Source organism: Apium graveolens, chromosome 10, assembly GCF_009905375.1.
Source record: "Apium graveolens cultivar Ventura chromosome 10, ASM990537v1, whole genome shotgun sequence".
NCBI classification, from domain to species: Eukaryota; Viridiplantae; Streptophyta; class Magnoliopsida; order Apiales; family Apiaceae; genus Apium; species Apium graveolens.
This window is the reverse complement of record NC_133656.1, coordinates 216,856,401-216,872,827: the sequence shown is the minus strand read 5'-3', so window position 1 is coordinate 216,872,827 and position 16,427 is coordinate 216,856,401.

Sequence of the window (16,427 nt, the reverse complement as noted above, 5' to 3'; positions counted from 1 at the left end):
ATAACAGTTTATCAAGATCAAAGGCAGGGTGTCTCAAATCAATATCAGGGTTTCACAATTAAACAGTTCAATACTCTACATGGTATGAACAACATTTTTTTTATAACCATTTACACAAGTAATCAGAGTTACTTGCCTGAATTTGCTTTCCCGAAGGTTGATCTACTGCCACCTAGTATATCCTTTCCTTTTCTAGCCTGAATGCCCTCACGCTCCGAATCTACAATCAAAACCAAAACCTTAATCAGTTTCTCAACTCTCGTTCCCGGAACGATCACTCAATTACGATAACTCGATTATATCCTTGACTCGAGTATACGAATATAGCTTATACACATAAGCACATAACACATAACATATTCCTTTCTCGTAACCTTTATATCTTTATATACTTAACAATCGAAAGTACTTGCTTAACCTTAGCTATTTCTCAAATCACACTAATATAATTCTTACGAGTACATGATTTATTCACAACTAAACCTTTACGACCATAACTATCACTTATGGTTATCAAAATCAATCAATCTCCACCTTAGCTCACATAAACATATAACATAATGAAAAATTTATAAAAAGAATCATTTTCTTCTCTTTTAACATCAAAATTCGAACCCAAATAAACATATAAATCACATAATCTCTAGAATTACTCATGCATTGACTTAGCATCAAATCAATTCCTTTTATTCCTACATTCCATTCAGCTATATTCACAAAACACAATTCAAAGGTCGAACATTGACATGCAAGCATTAGATTTGCTTAAAAACTTACGATTATTCTAACACTCATCCTTTTTAGCTTATTTTTAACTCGACATTTACATGCAAGGCTATACTTTAACATGCATCACTAATTCCTCTTGTAAATCAACATGCAAATCTCGAGACTAGCTAATTAACCAAGAATCAAGTTATAAAATTTTAATTCCCTTTTCATTAGTACAAAACTCGGACCAAAACTTAGCACACAATAAAAATTTCACTCCTTTTAATCCATTAACCATTCTAATAACAATCCATAATTACTTTATTCAACAAGAAAAATCAAATCAATCACTCCAAGGATCAAAACCATTCGGGTTTTTCAAGAAAATAACACATGCAAATGATTTCTCTTAATCCTTAAATCACAAATCAAACCATAATCAAATCGATAACTCATTTCTAATAAACACTTATCAATTTATCCTTTAGAAATTGAAATCCTTTTTAAAATTTAAACGATCCAAGCATGCAAACACCAAAATCAAATTTTATGGTATTAGAGTTCAGTTTTTCACATCACGACTCACCACCGGTTCACCGGAGTTCATCACCGGTGGCGGTGGCTTCACGGTGGTGCCCTCATTCGAGGGTATCCAACCATAAAACCTCCGATTCTCTAAAAAAATGCAGCAACACTACATGCAATATGATTTCATCACAATAATCACAGAAACAAGAATTGATCAAGCAAACCCCGGGTCTCGGCTCAAAACCGAACCCACACACACACACACACTTCGCATGCAAGCATAAACACACACATGCACACTCTAATAACCACTTATATGTGTTAATCAAGTGATTTTGAGAAGGATTGGTGAGAGTTATCAAAGAAACAAGGAGTTTACCAAGAGAAAAGAAGAAGAACCGAGAGAGAGAGGGAGAAAGAAAGAGAGTAGCCGAGAGAGAGTGTGAGAAAGAAAGAGAGAAGAGAGATTGATGTGCTCGGGAAAAAGAAAGAAAAGGGGGGGAGGATGAGTTTTATACTCAATCAAAATCAAGGGCAATTTAGTACATTTCTTATTCCCTTTTATAAAGTGATTTTCCATTCTCTTTTTACTCCCATAGATTATTGGTGGAAAAATAAATATATCTCTCTCAGAAAGTTGAAAATTATAGCGATTGACGATTTTGAAATGTAGATCTCAAAATTAACTTTCCAACCATTACTCATAATAAATTTTTGAGCAAACGGTTAATTTTATATGATTTTCGCAAGTTCGAGCTTATGATAACACTTTTATACATAAAAATCAATTTAAAATACAAAGACCACCAAATAAATCCTTTCATCATTTTTAAAAAGTCACTAGGACTATTACGAAGATAACAAAATAAATCCCATGTTTTTATCTTACTCATATAATTTTATAAAAATGCGCGAGGGTTAAATAAACCTTTATTTAAATCAAATAATTCCTTTAAATTCATAAAAAATGTCACAGAGCACATAGTCATGCACACAGACAAGCAATCACACATATACGATCATATAACAACTCAGGTCTGATCATAGATTTTATCCCTCTTTAATCTTCATCATTTTCTACGCGTACCGGGTCACGTTCAGCCTGACGGCCCGACGCTCAGCGTTTCGATTACGCTTCTCATTATCATTATCGATCGACACGTCACTTATGAAGAAATACTTTATTTACACATTCATTTCATTCAGTCACACATAATTCACATTTTATATTCTTTAACTCCTTATTAGGACGGGTTTCGTTCTACCTGACGGCCCGACGACACAGCTTAACTCCTAAGCCAACTCTTTAAATTGGAACGTTTTTATTTACGCTCCTATATTCTAATATACAGAAAAGACAATTAATCAGCACTTAGTCACATAATTCTAATCACATCACATAAAGCATACTTTATTGACTTAATTACGTCACAAAATTCTCAGTCGTCACAATCTACCCTCCTTAAAAAGATTCTGTCCCCAGAATCTAATCTAAGCAAATAGATGGGGATATTTTTCTTTCATTTCGCTTTCTAATTCCCAAGTCGATTCTTCAACTAATGGATTTCTCCATAACACTCTAACTAGAGGTACAACTTTATTTCTAAGCGTCCTCTCTTTTCGGTCCAAAATTCGAACTGGCTGTTCCACATTGGACAAATCTGGTTGGATTTCCACTGGTTCCAACTCGATCACATGGCTCGCATAAGCATTATACTTCTTCAGAAGAGATACATAAAATACATTGTGCAGATGTTGCATTTGCGGAGGTAGCGCTAACTCATATGCCACTTTCCCAACTCGACGCAATACTTCAAATGGTCCAATATACATAGGACTCAACTTTCCTTTCTTTCCGAATCGGGTTAAACCTTTCCAAGGAGATATCTTTAACAAGACTTTATCTCCAGATTCGAATTGCACATCTTTTCGTTCTTGATTTGCGTACTTTGCTTGTCGATCTTGAGCTGTAATTAACCTCTTTCGAATCATTTCTACCTTTTCCTTTGTTTGTTGAACTAGCTCTAGGCCAATTAATTTGCGCTCACCAACTTTGTCCCAATAAGTAGGGGACCTACACTTTCTTCCATACAACGCTTCATAAGGCGGCATGCCAATACTCGCGTGATAACTGTTGTTGTAGGAAAACTCAATTAAGGGCAAATGATCGTCCCAATTTCGTTTGAAATCTATTGCATAGGTTCGCAACATATCTTCAATTGTCTGAATTATCCTTTCACTTTGTCCGTCTGTCTGCGGATGATATGCCGTACTCATTTTCAACTTAGTTCCCAAATGATCATGGAATTGTCGCCAAAATCTCGAGTTAAACCTTGGATCTCTATCAGACACGATAGGTACAGGAACTCCATGACGCATCACGATCTCATCCAAATACAATTTGACCAACTTTTCCAACGAAAACCTTTCATTTATCGGCAAGAAATGTGCTGACTTGGTCAACCGATCGATTACCACCCAAATCGCATCATAATTTGACTTGGTTTTAGGTAATCCTACCACAAAATCCATCGCTATATGCTCCCATTTCCATTCGAGTATATCCAGTGGCTGAAGCAATCCGCTCGGCCTTTGATGTTCCGCTTTGACTCTTTGGCACGTATAACATTTACTTATCCATTCCGCAATTTCCTTTTTCATGTATGGCCATCTATAACTTTCTTTTAAATTCTGGTACATCTTCGTACTTCCAGGGTGAATTGAAAATCTCGAGTTATGTGCTTCTTGCAAAATCTCGTGCTTTAGTTCCACGACATTAGGTATCCAAATACGTGAGTTAACACGGTATATTCCTTTCCCATCTTTTTGAGCTTTAATTTCTTCTCCCGTCAACTTATCCCTTTCACAATTCATCACTTGCTATTGACAACATCGAATCTTTTCCAAAATTTTGGCCAATTAATTTGCGCTCACCAACTTCGTCCCAATAAGTAGGGGACTTACACTTTCTTCCATACAACGCTTCATAAGGCGGCATGCCAATATTCGTGTGATAACTGTTGTTGTAGGAAAACTCAATTAAGGGCAAATTATCGTCCCAATTTCGTTTAAAATCTATTGCACAGGTCGCAACATATCTTCAATTGTCTGAATTGTCCTTTCACTTTGTCTGTCTGTCTGCGGATGATATGTCGTACTCATTTTCAACTTAGTTCCCAAATGATCATGGAATTGTCGCCAAAATCTCGAGTTAAACCTTGGATCTCTATCAGACACGATAGATTTAGGAACTCCATGACGCATCACGATCTCATCCAAATACAATTTGACCAACTTTTCCAACAAAAACCTTTCATTTATCGGCAAAAAATGTGCTGACTTGGTCAACCGATCGATTACCACCCAAATCGCATCATGATTTGACTTGGTTTTAGGTAATCCTACCATAAAATCCATCGCTATATGCTCCCATTTCCATTCGGGTATATTCAGTGGCTGAAGCAATCCGCTCGGCCTTTGATGTGTTGCTTTGACTCTTTGGCACGTATAATATTTACTTATCCATTCTGCAATTTCCTTTTTCATGTATGGCCACCAATAACTTTCTTTTAAATCTTGGTACATCTTCGTACTTCCAGGGTGAATTGAAAATCTCGAGTTATGCGCTTCTTGCAAAATCTCGTGCTTTAGTTCCACGACATTAGGTATCCAAATACGTGAGTTAATACGGTATATTCCTTTCCCATCTTTTTGAGCTTTAATTTCTTCTCCCGTCAACTTATCCCTTTCGCGATTCATCAATTGCTACTGACAACGTCGAATCTTTTCCAAAATTTTGGGTTGAAATGACATTGCATATATAGCTTCACCTCCAAATTCTGGAGTCTGCACCTCTATTTCCATCTTTTCAAAATCTTTAATCAATTCTTCCGATGTCGTTAACATATTCAACCTTTCCTTTTGACTTAGAGCGTCTGCTACCACATTTGCCTTTTTCAGGATGATAGTTTATCGCACAATCATAATCTTTGATTAATTCTAACCACCTTCTTTGTCGCATATTCAATTCTTTCTGAGTAACGATATACTTTAAACTCTTATGATCCGTATAAATCTCGCACTTTTCCCCGTATAAATAATGCTTCCAAATCTTAAGGGCAAACACGATTGCTACCAATTCCAAATCATGCGTTGGATACTTTTGCTCGTACGGCTTGAGTTGCCTTGACGCATATGCTATTACCTTCCCGTGTTGCATTAACACAATCCAAGTCCTTTATATGAAGCATCACTGAATATCACAAATTCCCCTTTTTCATCTGGTAATACCAACACTGGGGCAGTTACCAGCCTCTTCTTTAACTCTTGAAAACTATCCTCGCACTTTTCTGTCCATACAAACTTTTCATTCTTTCTTGTCAACTTTGTTAACGGAACGACAATCTTAGAGAAATCTTGCACAAATCTCCTGTAATATCCGGCTAATCCCAGAAAACTTCTGAATTCCGTAGGAGTCTTGGGTCTTTCCCAATTCATTACAACTTTTATCTTGGCTGGGTCCACTTTGATTCCTTCTTTATTAACTACATGACCAAGAAATTGCACTTCCTTTAGCCAAAATTCGCACTTTGAAAACTTAGCATACAGCTTCTCTTTTCTCAGAATTTCCAAGGAAATCCTCAAATGCTCCTTATGATCTTCCTCCGTCTTGGAGTAAATCAGTATATCGTCGATAAACACAATAACGAACTTATCCAAATATTGTTTGAACACTCGGTTCATAAGATCCATAAATGCGGCTGTCGCATTCGTCAAGCCAAATGCCATTACCAAAAACTCATAGTGTCCATATCTCGTTCGGAACAGTGTCTTGGGTATATCTTCCGTTTTGATCTTTAATTGATGATACCCAGATCTTAAATCAATCTTTGAGAAACACGAAGCTCCTTTTAACTGGTCAAACAAGTCATCGATTCGCGGTAGAGGGTACTTATTCTTAATCGTCAACTTATTCAGTTCACAGTAATCAATACACAACCTCATACTTTTATCCTTTTTCTTTACAAACAACACCGGTGTGCCCCACGGGGATACACTCGGTCGGATCACTCCTTTGTCCAATAATTCTTGCAACTGAGCTGCCAATTCCTTCATCTCGACTGGCGCCATGTGATAGGGAGCTTTTGACACTGGTTCCGTTCCAAGAGCCAAATCAATCGTAAACTCAATCTCTCTTTCTAGAGGTAGTCCAGGAAATTCATCAGGAAATACATCCGGAAAATCGCTTATTACCGGAATATCCTCGATCTTTACCGATTCTTTCTCCACATCCACGACATGAGCCAAATAAATTTTGCATCCTTGACGTATTAATCTTCTTGCCTCAATAGCCGTTAGAAATTTCTTCTCTTGCCTCTTTCCTTTAAATATCACTTCTTCACCATCCTTGGTTCTTAATTTCACCTTCTTACTTCTACATTCTATTTGTGTTTCATGGTTTGACAACCAATCCATTCCTAGTATGACCTCAAATTCTCCTAACTTAAAGGGAATTAAGTCAGCAGAAAATGCCGACCTTCTATAGTCACCTCACAATCGGGACAAATCTTGCTAGCAATAACTTTCTCTTGATTGGCTACCTCTATAATCAAATTAGGTTCTAGAGGGTACGCAACACAGTTTAACTTATCAAGAATACTTTCAAAGATAAAAGATCTAGTTGCTCCAGAATCCATCAAAACTTTTACTTCTACTGAGTTAATAACAAGCATACATGCTACCACGTCCACATCTTGCACCGCATCTTTCATCGTCATGTTAAAGGTTCTAGCTCTGGGTTGAGCTGATGGTGCTGGGAGAGACGGCAGTCCAGCAATCCTGAGAACATTAGCCTTCTGAACAGGCTCTTTACAATTCCTGGCCATATGGCCCACTTTACCACACTTGAAACAAGCCAAATCAGGCTTCCTCGCTCCACTTGGGCATTCTGAAGAGTAATGCCCCCTTCTGTTTGCATTTAAAACACGTCACATCCAACTTATTACACCTTCACGGGTGTCTCTTTCCACAATTCTTGCATTCTTGCATCTGGGGTCTGTTGTCCTTCCCCGGTTGTCCTGCTTTCTGGAAACAGTTCTTCTGAGCTCCGTTGCCAGGTTTAAACTTCTGAAATTTTTGGTTCTGACCTCCACCATTCTTGCCAAACTTCCCTCTAAACTTTGAACTCCCTTGATCTTCTGAACTTTCAAATTTCCTCTTTCTTCCTTCATTTTCTCTTCTTGCAGCTTCCCGCTCACCTTCCACTATCATTGCCTTTTGAACTAAGGCAGCATAATTCTTGATCTCCAACATTGCTATTTGACTCCTAATCCATGGCTTAAGTCCCTGTTGGAACCTCTTAGCCTTCTTTGCCTCTGTGTTCACATACTCAGGTACGAATCTAGACAACTCCGAGAATTTCACTTCATACTCCGCTACTGACATATCCTCATGTCTAAGATCCAGAAATTTCATTTCCAATTAATCTTGCATATAGCTCGGCAAATACTTCTCCAGAAACATCTCAGTGAACTTCTCTCATGTTAAGTCTTTGCCTTCCAATAACGCCTTAGAAGACTCCCACCAGAAACTTGCTTCGTCTTTCAGGTAATAACTTGCATACTGAGCTTTCTTGTCGTCCTTAACATCTGCTAACTCAAAAGCTTTTTCCATTTCTCTCATCCATGACTGCGCTTTAATCGGGTCTGGCAAACCTAAGAACTCCGAGGGATGAACAGATTGAAAGTGTTTAAAGTTTCCAACTTTAGGGACCACAGGTTGTTGCAAAAGCTGAGCAAGTCTGCTCATCATGGTGGTTTATGGGTTTACTTCTGGGTCTTGGCTGGGAATTTATTCTTCTTGGTGATCTGGTGAGTTGGCCATTTCTTACAAACCTGATTGAGCAATTAGTTAGCAATACGATGGCATGGCATATATATAACAACAGTTTCTATAAAATCTCTTTTTTGGGTTTTAAGTTTTACCCAATTTGCACATGCAATCCTATTACTACATAATTCTCATATCAGTGTTGTTTTATCATGGCACATAATAGGGTTTTTTTTATCTTTAAACATGGTTATAAGAAAACATGGTTGTATAGAAACATGATATTGAGAACAATTTATGAGATATTTAAGGTACACAATGGAAAACAAGACAATGGATTTATTTAAACAAGGGTACATAAAGATAAGTCTGGCTATCACAGGTTCTGAAATAAGGTACAATAATATAGCAGGGTTAAACAGAGGAAAAAAAACTGGAAAATATCCCCCTATCCACCCCTAACTTCCAACTACTACTACTACAACACAGATCTGAAATACAACAAGATAAATGAAAAAGGGATCCCGACATCTGACCAAGTATCCCAAAGCCTACCAACGCTGAAAAATAATAATCTACGGGCTCAACCAACAGTCCCGTCTAATCATCTAGAATCTCTCTCAACACAACCAACATCCGGCGAATGATCTTATGCAGTCTCCGGGCCTCAGTATCAGCATCACTAGTGGATGGGCCCTCATCCAATCTCCTCCTGGCAACCTGCTCTACCAACTGAATCCTAGCTCTCCACTCCTCCATCACTACTGAAGTCCTCTGCCTAGAATCTCGAATCAACCTATCTACCAAAGCTCCCAACTCAGGAATGTGGGAGTAAACAAAGTCTCGATCCTGGGCTAACTTGCCACCAACACTGACAGGTACAGTCTTAGGCATCTCAAACTCTGGCTCAGGGGCAGGGGTCTCTGAATCTTGCCTCAAGGGTGAAATCTGCATAGGGATCTCACTACTCTCAGAAGGTTCCTCCTCTGGGTCTGAACTAACATACACAGGCTCCTCTGGAGAGGGTGGAATGGGGTCCACTGGGGTACCAGTCAAACTAATCTCTGAGTCTGAGTCACTACCACTACTAGGATCCTGAGAGAAAACACAAAACAACAACCAAGAAACAATGTTAGGGTTAAATAAAGCTTCCAGCTAACTCACACCCTAACTTTAGTTTCCACTCTAGCTGATACACACTTTTCTTAGACTATACCCAATAGTCTAACTCAACTCTATATGAGTCGAACTCTCTCGCGATATAGATATATAGCCAAAATACCCTTTTTATAATCCTAACTTATATCAGGGACTAGATCCTATAGCTCTGATACCAACTTGTGACGCCCTCAATCTCGGGGTTAGGAAATGAGGACTCACACACCTTTAATCTAATAATTAAATAAGCATAAACCTCGATTAACTACTAACAGGATCGACAGGATAAAGTATGAGACAAGATTACAACTACCAATCATAAGATATAACTTACAACCCCAAAATATTATTAAATAAATAATATCGATTCCGGCTGGGAACCGGCAGATAACCCATTGTATCTTTACAGATTTCCTTCTAGGCGCGTACTCACTCAAAAATACCACTACCTGTTGTGGCAACCGGAAGCCCTCAACACGGTAGGGACCACCAGGTACGCTCTTACGACACTACCTGTTATGGCAACCGGAAGCCCTCAACAAGGTAGGGACCACCAGGTACGCTCTTACGAGCAGTGCGCCTAAGCCTGGCCATCTTCTTGCTTAACTGCCATGGTTAGATTAAAACAAAACATATGAGTATAAAACTCAGCAAGTAACTATAAAGCAGTTCTACGATATCAAATCACAATATACTTTACCAAACTCAGGGCATTCTACTTTATTAGTTCCAGGTGGCAGATTTCCAGCTTTTGGGTTAAGGAAAGGTTTTGAAGGAACAATATGGAGCTTTGAAGGAACAAGGCTCAACGTAGGTCGAAAGCCGACATTCATCACAAATCATTAAATGATCAGAATAGATCTTTCAAAAAGAGGAAAGCAACAGTATTTCAATATATGGAATCAATCATATGATCAACAGATTTAAGAATCAGGGTTCTCGAGCTTTAAGCTTCACATTGACATAATCAACTCTTTTCAAAACAATATAAACCATTTCATTTTCAAGAATCAATTTACTGAACAGAAAGTTTCAGTTCCCTTTTAAATAATCATTTAGAACCCTTGATTGGATCACTTTATCTTTCCATTTCATTATAGTACGGGTGATCAGCCCGTACCGACCTCCATCCGGTCTTTAAGGTACCAATTGGCATAATTTCAGCCTTAAGTTGGACTAGCCCCGCTAGCCTCGTACCATGACTGGACTAGTCCCACTAGCCTCTTACGTCCCAATCCAATCCATCAAGAATTCATTTGGAAAACCTTGAGTTGGATAAACAAATAGGTTTTCTAAAATCCATTTTATCATTACCAAGAATATGAAATCATTCAGACTCTTTCGAGTCGAAACTCATTCTTAAGTCAAATCTTAAGATAAACAAAGTTCAGGGAGTGATTCAAAGATAAGCAAGGAACAATTCTTAAGGATTCTGTATCAAGGATAACAAGGCACTTAAGTTAGAAGGATCAACATTTGTTTAGGGATCAATAGGGTGATCAGGAAATAAGGTATCATTAAACAGGGTTCACAAGGATAATTATAGGGTTTAATACAATTCATGGCTTAAGAAATAACTTGAACAGAAAGGACAAATTATCAAAAGGGTTGAATCAGTAAACTTATCAATAACGGTTTATCAAGATCAAAGGCAGGGTGTCTCAAATCAATATCAGGGTTTCACAATTAAACAGTTCAATACTCTACATGGTATGAACAACACTCTCTTTATAACCATTTACACAAGTAATCAGAGTTACTTGCCTGAATTTGCTTTCCTTAAGGTTGAACTACTGTCATCTAGTATATCCTTTCCTTTCCTAGCCTGAATGCCCTCACGCTTCGAATCTATAACCAAAACCAAAACCTTAATCAGTTTCTCAACTCTCGTTCCCGGAACGATCACTCAATTACGATAACTCGATTATATCCTTGACTCGAGTATACGAATATAGCTTATACATATAAGCACATAACACATAACATATTCATTTCTCGTAACCTTTATATCTTTATATACTTAACAATCGAAAGTACTTGCTTAATCTTAGCTATTTCTCAAATCACACTAATATAATTCTTACGAGTACTTGATTTATTCACAACTAAACCTTTACGACCATAACTATCACTTATGGTTATCAAAATCAATCAATCTCCACCTTAGCTCACATAAACATATAACATAATCAAAAATCTATAAAAAGAATCATTCTCTTCTCTTTTAACATCAAAATTCGAACCCAAATAAACATATAAATCACATAATCTCTAGAATTACTCATGCATTGACTTAGCATCAAATCAATTCCTTTTATTCCTACATTCCATTCGGCTATATTCACAAAACACAACTCAAAGGTCGAACATTGACATGCAAGCATTAGATTTGCTTAAAAACTTGAGATTATTCCAATACTCATCCTTTTAGCTTATTTTTAACTCGACATTTACATGCAAAGCTATACTTTAACATGTATCACTAATTCCTCTTGTAAATCAACATGCAAATCTCGAGACTAGCTAATTAACCAAGAATCAAGTTACAAAATTTTAATTCCCTTTTCATTAGTACAAAACTCGGACCAAAACTTAGCACGCAATAACAATTTCACTCCTTTTAATCCGTTTACCATTCTAATAACAATCCATAATTACTTTATTCAACAAGAAAAATCAAATCAATCACTCCAAGGATCAAAACCATTCGGGTTTTTCAAGAAAACAACACATGCAAATGATTTCTCTTAATCCTTAAATCATAAATCAACCCATAATCCAATCGACAACTCATTTCTAATAAACACTTATCAATTTATCCTTTAGAAATCGAAACCCTTTTTGAAATTTAAACGATCCAAGCATGCAAACACCAAAATCAAATTTATGGTATTAGAGTTCAGTTTTTCACATCACGACTCACCACCGGTTCACCGGAGTTCATCACCGGTGGCGGTGGCTTCACGGTGGTCCCCTCATTCGAGGGTATCCAACCATAAAACCTCCGATTCTCTAAAAAAATGCAGCAACACTACATGCAATATGATTTCATCACAATAATCACAGAAACAAGAATTGATCAAGCAAACCCCGGGCCTCGGCTCAAAACTGAACCCACACACACACACACTTCGCATGCAAGCATAAACACACACATGCACACTCCAATAATCACTTATATGTGTTAATCAAGAGATTTTGAGAAGGATTGGTGAGAGTTATCAAAGAAACAAGGAGTTTACCAAGAGAAAAGAAAAAGAACCGAGAGAGAGAGAGAGAGAGAGAGAGAGAGAGAGAGAGAGAGAGAGTAGCCGAGAGAGAGTGTGAGAAAGAAAGAGAGAAGAGAGATTGATGTGCTCGGGAAAAAGAAAGAAAAAAGGGGGGGATGAGTTTTATACTCAATCAAAATCAAGGGTAATTTAGTACATTTCTAATTCCCTTTTATAAATTGATTTTCCTTTCTCTTTTTACTCCCATAGATTATTGGTGGAAAAATAAATATATCTCTCTCAGAAAGTTGGAAATTATAGCGATTGACGATTTTGAAACGTAGATCTCAAAATTAGCTTTCCAACCATTACTCATAATAGATTTTTGAGCAAACGGTTAATTTTATATAATTTTCGTAAGTTCGAGCTTATAATAACACTTTTCTACTTAAAAATCAATTTAAAATACAAAGACCACCAAATAAATCCTTTCATCATTTTTAAAAATTCACTAGGACTATTACGAAGATAACAAAACAAATCCCATATTTTTATCTTACTCGGATAATTTTATAAAAATGCGCGAGGATTAAATAAACCTTTATTTAAATCAAGTAATTCCTTTAAATTCATTAAAAAAATGTCACAGAGCACATAGTCATGCACACAGACAAGCAATCACACATATATGATCACATAACGACTCAGGTCTGATCATAGATTTTATCCCTCTTTAATTTTTATCCTTTTCTACGCGTACCGGGTCATGTTCAGCTTGACGGCCCGACGCTCAGCGTTTCGATTACGCTTCTCATTATCATTATCGATCGACACGTCACTTAGGAAGAAATACTTTATTTACACATTCATTTCATTCAATCACACATAATTCACATTTTATATTCTTTAACTCCTTATTAGGACGGGTTCCGTTCTACCTGACGGCCCGACGACACAGCTTAACTCCTAAGCCAACTCTTTAAATTGGAACGTTTTTATTTACGCTCCTATATTCTAATATACAGAAAAAACAATTAATCAGCACTTAGTCATACAATTATAATCACATCACATAAAACATACTTTATTGACTTAATTACGTCGCAAAATTCTCAGTCGTCACAATTACATCCAGTTCAGATGCTCATAAAGTTTAAAGATTTATGAGAGTCACCTGAAGACACCTGTCCACACCACCATCATTGATGTTCATGACAATCATTTTCTCCAAAAAGCTATCAATTTCCACCACCACTGCCCTTATGAATTTGATTTTCTTGGCCAAAGCTTTCTTGCAAGACATATAGTTATTTTGAAGAGATAATCTTTATGCTGCAAGAAGGCCATTGAATTCATGATCTTGATTGGGTCCTTCTGCAGCCTTTAGATGTCTTTCTTGTCCAACATCAACTTGAGAAGAGCTTTGACCAACCTGAATAAGCTCTTTGGATTTTTCCTTAGCATCCCTAGATTGTTGAATCATAGCCTCAATCTCCCCCTTAGTCTTGGTGACAGGCATGAGTAGGGGAGTTGAAATTTCTGGCCTTATTTGTTCAGGTAGTAAGGGCAGTAGTATATTGAGCTTCCCCATGATGGCCCCCAAAGTAACAGAATTTTGTATTTGGAGATGCTTGTGAGAGTCTACCAGGGGTCTGGATATCTGATTATTGACTCTTGAATAGAGAAGTCAAGGCTTGGACTTGTGCATTTAAAGAAACGTCTGAGGTCTGCAAGTCTGATACTTGTTGTTGAAGAGATTGGATTTGAAGATTTGTAGAGGTTGAGCCAATTAGAAACAAGATGTGGTTGTTGAGGTTGTGAGGTTGATGGTTTTTGTAAAGGATCAGAACCACATGTGACAAAAGTCACAATTTTACTCACAGATTGCTCTGTGTTTTTGACAAGTTGTTGTTCCACACTAGTTATGGGAACCTCCAATTTAATTGGAGGGGATTTGACTGGGTTACTGTCATGTGCACCAGTCTCAAACCCTTGTATGTCTTGCACCACACTATCACCTGAATTTGCTATACTTGCCTCCTCCATGACAGGATAATTGGCAATTATACTCCTAGCATCAACTGCTAATGCAATTTCTATTAGAGTTTTGAGGGGAGTTGTTTCTACATGAGGAACCTCCAATTGAATTGGAGAGGATTTAGATAGCTCCCCCTCAGGAGTACTACCCTCAAACCTAACAGTCTGTGAAGACAGATTTGCACATAAAGGTGCATTTGTAACATCCATGGGGTCTTCAATAAAAACTGATGAATCCCCCATGGTTTTGATGGTGTTATCAAGGTCTACCCCAACTAGTAGCCTGTCACCATCTGATTGTAGTGTCTGGGTGGTGAGCAAGGTTTCTTGAACCAAGTCACTTGATTTTGCTTGCACTTGAGAAATGGATTCAAGTGTTGTAGGAGAGGAAGAAATTTGTGAGATTAAGATTTGGTGCTCAAAATTGAGTGTTGGCAGCCCCCCTGAATGGATGAGGGAGCTTCAATAGATGTGCTCACAGTGTTTGCCATCGTTATTTCTCCTACCATACACTTGAATTTCTTCAGGTGTTGGCTGTGCAGACTCCATATAGGGTGCATTGGGGTGAATGCTCTTTTCAATAGACACATCATGTTGAGAGAATGTATCCAGAGTCTATTTAGTTTCCAGTTTTACAACTGCATCCTTTTGGGAGGATACAGAGGTGGTTTGAGTGGTCAACTCAAATTTCTTACTCTTCTTTGTCCTCTTTACCAAGGGTGACTCAGCTTCTGTTTGTTCCTCACCACTCTCATGCATAACATTCAGGGTTATCTCCTTTCTCTTCTTTTTACTCACTTCACCCTTTTGAGAGGATGAAGTGGTTGGTTCCCTAGATTCTATTGGTTGTGAAGGAATAGGCTCAACATGGGTAGGATCATGTGGGTGTGCCTGTGTTTATACTTCCACAGGCTCAGGAACCATTGTTGCTTTAGGTTGACTTGCACGGGTTCTCATGTCTGGCATAAAATAAGGGTAGGTCTTAAATCTTTCAATCATGAAAGGTGTTAACTTAAGACCCACTGGAACCTTATTCTTAGTAAGATGTGATCTAAATAAGATTTTGGATTCTTGCTTACATTTGTCAATTAGTGATCTATTTACTCCTTCAAACATACATTATGGTATAAAGTTGGCATAATGAATATAGGTAGAAAAATTTCTTTACCTCTTGACTACAATGGCATTGTTAGCCTGATGTTCAATTCCTCTAGTATGTAGTGTCCTACATTGATCTGTTTGTTGTGGGCCATTGAGTAGACCAGCTTCTGGACAACACTTGATATGTTGTTAAATCCTGACTTTTTGCAGGTGAATGCTCTTATCACTGAATCAAACAGAAAGGACCATTCCCTCTTTAGATGCTTCTTGTTCATATTGGCCAGGTTGATCTTCTCAGAGTAATTGATGAAGTCCATGAATTCATACAGCTCATCCTGAGTTGGAGCCTCCACCATCTTGTCAGTAGGAATTCCCAATGCCATATTAATATCATTCTCAGATATCTCCACATGTTGGCCCTTAATTGTGCAGTTTATCACAATTGTTGCAGCTTGGTTCTCATGCACAATTGTCCTTGTTGTAGCTGTGTTCCGAAAGTCCCCTAACACATCCAAGTACAACACAGGATTAACAGTAAGAGCCCCTACAAAGTAGGTCTCAGACAGGAACTTGACAAAACATTGGAAAATTTCAGGTGCTTGGTTTGCATCTAAGAATGCAAGAAAGTTAGTCTCATTTGGGATGAAGGGTACAATATTGTTGGCTGCCATTGTTATGAGTATGAATTTTAGTGGGTAAAAGAAATTATTGAGAAAGGAGTGAAAACGAGAGAGAAATTGATTTTGTATTGAAAAGCTAGGTTACTAGAGTTCTCGAAGGTGTAAGTATGTAGATGTATCGAGATGTCTGGGTATTTATAGTAAAAGCAAATGACTTATTGAGAAGTCAAAAATA